This window comes from Dermochelys coriacea, chromosome 8, assembly GCF_009764565.3.
Source record: "Dermochelys coriacea isolate rDerCor1 chromosome 8, rDerCor1.pri.v4, whole genome shotgun sequence".
NCBI lineage: Eukaryota > Metazoa > Chordata > Testudines > Dermochelyidae > Dermochelys > Dermochelys coriacea.
Genome location: NC_050075.1, coordinates 35,527,628 through 35,533,627, shown reverse-complemented (window position 1 = coordinate 35,533,627; position 6,000 = coordinate 35,527,628).

Here is a 6,000-nt window from a genome sequence, read left to right as displayed (position 1 = left end):
TTGGGGGGTTCCGGACTTGGGGTGCTGTTTTTGTTGTTAGTGACCAAAAGGGAAAATAGAACATTTGAAGTAAAATGTTTCAGGTATTCCATAGGAGTTGAGCCTGTCTTCAAGGAAACTGATATTCATCAGAAGAAGAGACAGTTTGGTTACGAGGGCAGAGATGAGGTGATGGAAAGTTGGGAAGAAAAATTCAAGAGGGAGTTTTTTTGCTCACTCATTGATACTGTTCGAAGAAAGATTTAGATAAACGAAGCACCACAAAAAGACCGGGGTGGGGGGAGAGGAGGGGTGTTTTTATGACCTTAGTAAGCTGCCAGCAGACAGGAAAACACTCTTGAACAATTGTACGGACCTTCACCGGATGCGGACACATGGGGAATGTTCATACCTCAGTGACACAGACCTCTATGTCGAATTGGACAACATCCATCACATTTTGCCATACGAGAAGCACTCTCCACTCCAAGTTCTCCAATTCATTCATGATGCAGAGCTAAAGGACACTTTTCCTCATGTGTGGATAGCTTTGAGGGTTCTGCTCAGACTGCTCGTCACAGTCGTGACTCGTGAGCGCAGCTTTTCAAAGCTCAGGCTCGTTAAAACATACCTTGGATTGGCGATGGCCGATGAGAGACTGACATCGCTTGCTATTTTATCCTTGAAAATGCCAATGGCCAGTCTCTGGAGCTCTCTGATGCTGTGTTTCAATTCGCAAGGACAAAGGCAAGAAAAGCGACCTTATGAACTAAAGGACTAGGGTTAACATTCTAAGGCTATCACCTACTGTAACACTTTAATATTGGTCCACCCAATGGCGGTGCACAGTTCAATTTCTTGATGTTAGTACATTTCAGTTATTCTTAAAATTAAAAAGTTTCCTTAAGCATAGAGGAAACAAATTGTATTTTATTTGCTTATATATGGCATGAATAAATACAGATTTACAGATCCTAGTGTGCAAATGTATCGTCTTGTATGACAGGGATAAATCATGCATGCAAATTGTGCATCAAAGTCGTGAAATGGAATAAAAAAGAAGGTATTCAAAAGTTTAACAAATATGGAGACGCTCCTTGCCTGGGGCACCATTTGGTCTAGGGCCAGCCCTGACCACAGCTTCCACTATATTACCTGTCAGCTCTGTGTTCTTGGGGAACCAGGGTGTAGTACCCAGCCTGTCTGACTCACAAAAGACCTTCCCCTAACCCCCAGCCTCTGCTTGAACCAAAACCGATCAGAGGAAAGCAATGAAAAGGCAGTGGGAGACACACCTAAACCACTGGGATAAGGGTGACAGAATTAAGGAAACTCCTCTAGCCTCATTTGCATCGAAGATGGGACAAGGAGACATCTCCATTAGCATACAGAATGGAGAACAAAGATTCCAAGGCAAGAACCACACGGAATTATGGGATCAGAAAAGCTGGGAAGCACTGCATGACGGGGGATCTCTGCTCAAATGTTAATGAACCCACGCCTGCACACACCCAGCTCAGTAGTTATCAGACCAATTCTAGTAATAAATCCTTTATTGGTATCCAAAATAGTGAAGCTCACTAATTGCATTGTGAACTCCCTGGAAGGAACACTGCCCATAGCCAGGAATGATCAGTTCCCATTGTCTATCCTGAACAAAACAACTTTGGAATACTCCCTTGAGCCATCAGTTTACACATAAACAAATCTAGTGTTCTCTCTTGAACCATTGTTGTTTCTCTACAAAAACCCCTAACCATGCTCGAGTAAGTGCTCTGATGCCTGGATCCAAAATTGGCATCAGTTTCATTGGGACTTCATCTTCTCCTGACTGATCGTGCTGGGGGCTCTGCCTGTCTCCAGCACTCCGGACCCTTAGCTACCACCACCACCACCACCTGGGACCCCCGATCGATTCATGCTTCACGGAGTGGTGAGAATCCAGCTCTTTCTCTCCCTAGGTATAGCTTTCTGGCCCTGACTTGTGTGATCAGTTATAGTTTTCTAAACCTGACTTTTATAATCAAATTTAAGTTAGATTTAATATTATAACTGTTTTGTTTGTTTGGCTCCCCTATGGTTATTACCTGGCAATTAATAACTTTCATGATTAAGGTGGTTGTTTCTCTCTCTCTTTTTCTTCCCCTCATGTTTTGTTTTGGTTTTTTTTTTTTGGTTTCCTCTTTCACTCTGCAGCAATGCTTCTCGTACCTACACTAAAAGATCCCTGCAGCGCCCAAAAATCCTGTGGGATTTGCTCATCAATTGGGTTACTACCAGAACAATTGTAACATGAAAGTGAGGATAGGGACATGCTGAACCTGGGACATATGAGGGTGGCAGATTGAAAGTGCTGCTCGACCCAGCTTGCTCAGACGTGCTCTATTCTGGTGCGATGCCCAGGGCATATGAGGGTGACAGCTTGGAAATGCTGCTCAACCCAGCCTACTGAGTCCAGGGACATATGAAGGATCAGCTTGAGAGTGCTGATTAACCTGGTCCTCTCAGAAGCGCTCTGTTAATATGTGTGTGTGTGTGTGTGTGTGTGTGTGTGTGTGTGTGCATCTGATTCTGGGGCTGGAAGAACCTAGCCCTGGGGAACCTAGGTCCTGCAGGATAGCTCCATTGGGAGGGAACTTGCAGCAGGAACAAGTAGAGCTCCGTATGAGAACACAAGTGACACAAGCAGTATATTGATAGAAGAACAGAACCCCTCCACCCCCCAAAGAGTAACCCTAATAAATGAGTATACCCCAAAATAACGGGCAAAGCTGGTAACATGTGCATGTGCATCAGTATCCTGGCATTTGGTTAGCAGTGCATCTCTGTGAATATCTTCTCCAGTGCAGGGAAGTGGAGGGCTGCGTTCATCTGCTTTGATGGAAGCGGGGTCTGATGGTAAAAGATTTGAGAAACGCTGGCTGATTGGATCCCGCAGCACTGAACTCAGGCATGTCAGACTACAACCAATGTCCAGCCCTAGCTGCTCTAAGGCATTATCTTTCAGAAGGAAAAGGGATTGCTTCTGGTTACTTCCTGAGCTCATTCTCCTGCTTGTTTATTGTGTTTGCTGCATTACCTGCCGGCTCACCCCTTCCCTGCCGGCTCACCCATTCCCTGCCGGATGAGAAGTGTGACTGGCTGGTATCTGCACTTCCCAGGACTGTGAACATCACAATGTCTCATTTTACAAACAGAGTTAATCAGACTTTGTCTATTTCTCCTCTGCCTTTCACCCCCATTTCTTCTCCCTGTGTCTCGTTATGAGCTTTCCAGGGAGACTTGCACTTAGGAATAATGTACAATGAAGACCCATCACTTGGGTTGAGCAGAGCTGATGATTGTCAGAGAGCTGTCTGCAATGCTTCCTATGCTATTCCCCTGGTGTTGGTTCCGGACGTCCTTACTCAGGTTTTACTCATTCCACACCCAGGCAAAGAGCCCCTCGAAATCAATGAGAAGGGCAGGTGATGAGCACTTCTTGGCTTCGCCCAGTCACTTCAGCATCAGGGGATTCTATCTGAATAAGGAAAGAGTAAAACCTGAGTAAGATCCGCAGGACTTGGCAGATTGTACATTGGCCAGTATCACCTCTTTTGCTGTATTTATTTATAATAATAAGAAAACTGAGGTAATGACAAGTTTCCATAGGGAATGGGACAGCTCAGGGAAGTGTTGATAGCAGAGCTGGGCAGAAAAGTTCCCGAAAAGCAGTTTTGCTTTGGAAGTTGTTGATTGGTGAAAATGGAAAATGTTTGTGGCAATGGTTGGATTTAGGACGGAACGCAGGCAGCTTTCCTGCCAACTGCCTGACTCTTCGGCATTCACTTGGTGTGCTGTTGCAGAGCCCCGGGCTCACCACGTCTGTGGTGCTGTGCAGATTCTTTCTGAGTTGGGTGCCCCATGGCTTCCAGACTCCTGGGCCAGCTAGTTCCCTGGGCTGCTGACTGGGACTCAGCTGGCCTGGGAGCCACAGGAGTCCCGGTGCCTCAGCAGCCCCTCAGCTGGGCTGAAGAGGAGGCAGGAGGCTGGAATTCTTGGTCTCAGAACCATGGCTGAGCCAGGACCCACAGAGCTTGGGAGCCAGTGTGTCCTGGCTCCTCTACAACCGTCCAGGCAAGCTACTGAGGATGCAGGGCTTCCCCGACAACCCTGTGAGGTGGTTGTGCAGCCAGTGACTCAATTGCCCCCCTCATGCTTGTTCAGTGCCTGTTGTGAACTGACTTGGTGGTTCAATTTGGTTTCTAATGGCCACATCTCAACAGAGTAACATCACCAGCCCTGGAGATCAGCCAAGGCCTAAACAGGCCCCGGAGCCTGCCCTCCATTGCTGCTGGCCATGTTATGTAGGTGGATTGGACTCTCCGGGATGTCAATCCAGCCCCTTTCAGATGCTCTGGCCGTGGTGCACACCTCAGCGTGAGAGACTGACAGCAAAGGCACTTTTGTGTTTGCTGGGTTAGGAGCACAGAGCCAGAGTGCTGAGGGGACGGTGGCAGGGTCATGGGTGCAGAGGAGGACACAGTTTGTGATCTGGGGCCTTTGACCTGGTGGTGGGTGAGTTCCAGCAGGAGTCCTGCACCTGGTAAGTGTAACCATGGCTGGGCTGGGGCCATCCAATCCCCCCATGTATGAAATAGATGAGGATTGTATCTCCTGGAGCAGCTTTCCCTGCTGTCTCCCCTGTGAGGAACCAACCCGCTACAGAAATCCAGCCTCAGCATCTGTGTCCCAGGCAGAGATGGAGAAGTTTGGTCATTGCATTGTCAACCCCCACCCCCAACTTTGCCTTCAGAAGGCTCCCACAGAGGTCACCATGTTGTGCAACAGTGGCAAAGGAATACAGAGAATCACCTTCTAATACTGACCAAGGAGCTTTATTGGGAAAAAGCTAGTGTTATCCATAGAGCTACCCTCTGTGCCTGCTTCACCACTGAGCTTCTGCCTCAAACCATTCCCAGTCAATGGTTTCCTGCTATACACATCCTTCTACCCACTTCTCCCTCATAACCTCCCTCCATCACTGGGCCTAGAGCCCTGGACCTACGGCTCCAGAAGCACAGGCCTCTACCACTTGAGCCAAGGGAGATCTTGTTGAGCTACTTCCAATCCTCTGTCCAGTGCCCATCTCGAGTAGCCAGGATGGGCGCACACAGGGGAATGAAGGGCTATGAATTCACACACTCCTAAGGGCCCAGAGCAGCCCTTTGGAGGTGACTAGCCCTGTGCAGTACGAGGGGGTGCAGTAGCGGACTTCCCAGCCCCCCATGCTCTGCCTCCCCTGCAGAGTTGTTTGCCCTTGCGCAGTAGGGCATGTCACAGGGCAACTGGCCCCTGTAAGTGAAGTGGGTCCAGCCCAGGTGTGTCCCAAGTTGATCTGATTGAGAGGGCAGGGTGGCATGAGATGCACCTGGCAGTGATTGGAGGGGTCGGCTGGGAGGATGATGCAGACTCAGAGACTGGCGGAGGGGCTAGCCTGCTGGTCTTCCCTAGCCAAAGGTTGAGATGCCTGGAAGGCCTCCAGCTGGAAGGGCTGGGCTGGCTGTTCGATGACAGACCAGGTGAGCAGAAGATGCCAGAGGTGAGCTCTGAGGTAAATTGCTGGGCTGTGTCTGGGGAATGGTCCAAGGGCACTGCATTGGGGATAAATGGACTTTCCAGGACTCCTTGCACTAGGTGCGTGACCTTCAGGAGCGGGTAAAATCAGACCCAAGGGAACTTGGGATGGAGCCTTTAAGAAGCCTGAGAGGTGAAACCAAAGCAATAACCCCAACGTTATTGTGCCCAGCTACAAGGGGGCAGTAGGAGGCGAGATAACAGAGCAGGATCTGCCCTAAGAGCACACTTTTGTGCACCACTGTCCCGCACTTTCCCTCTTGTGCAAAGGGGCAGGGGGGTCAACAGACCCCACTGATTTCAGTAAGAATTAATCCCAGTGAAGAGCTAAGACTAGGGCCTTCTCCCTCATTTCTTTCTCACTCTGCGCTTCTGCTTTAGAGATGGGCCTCGGTCTCTGGACTG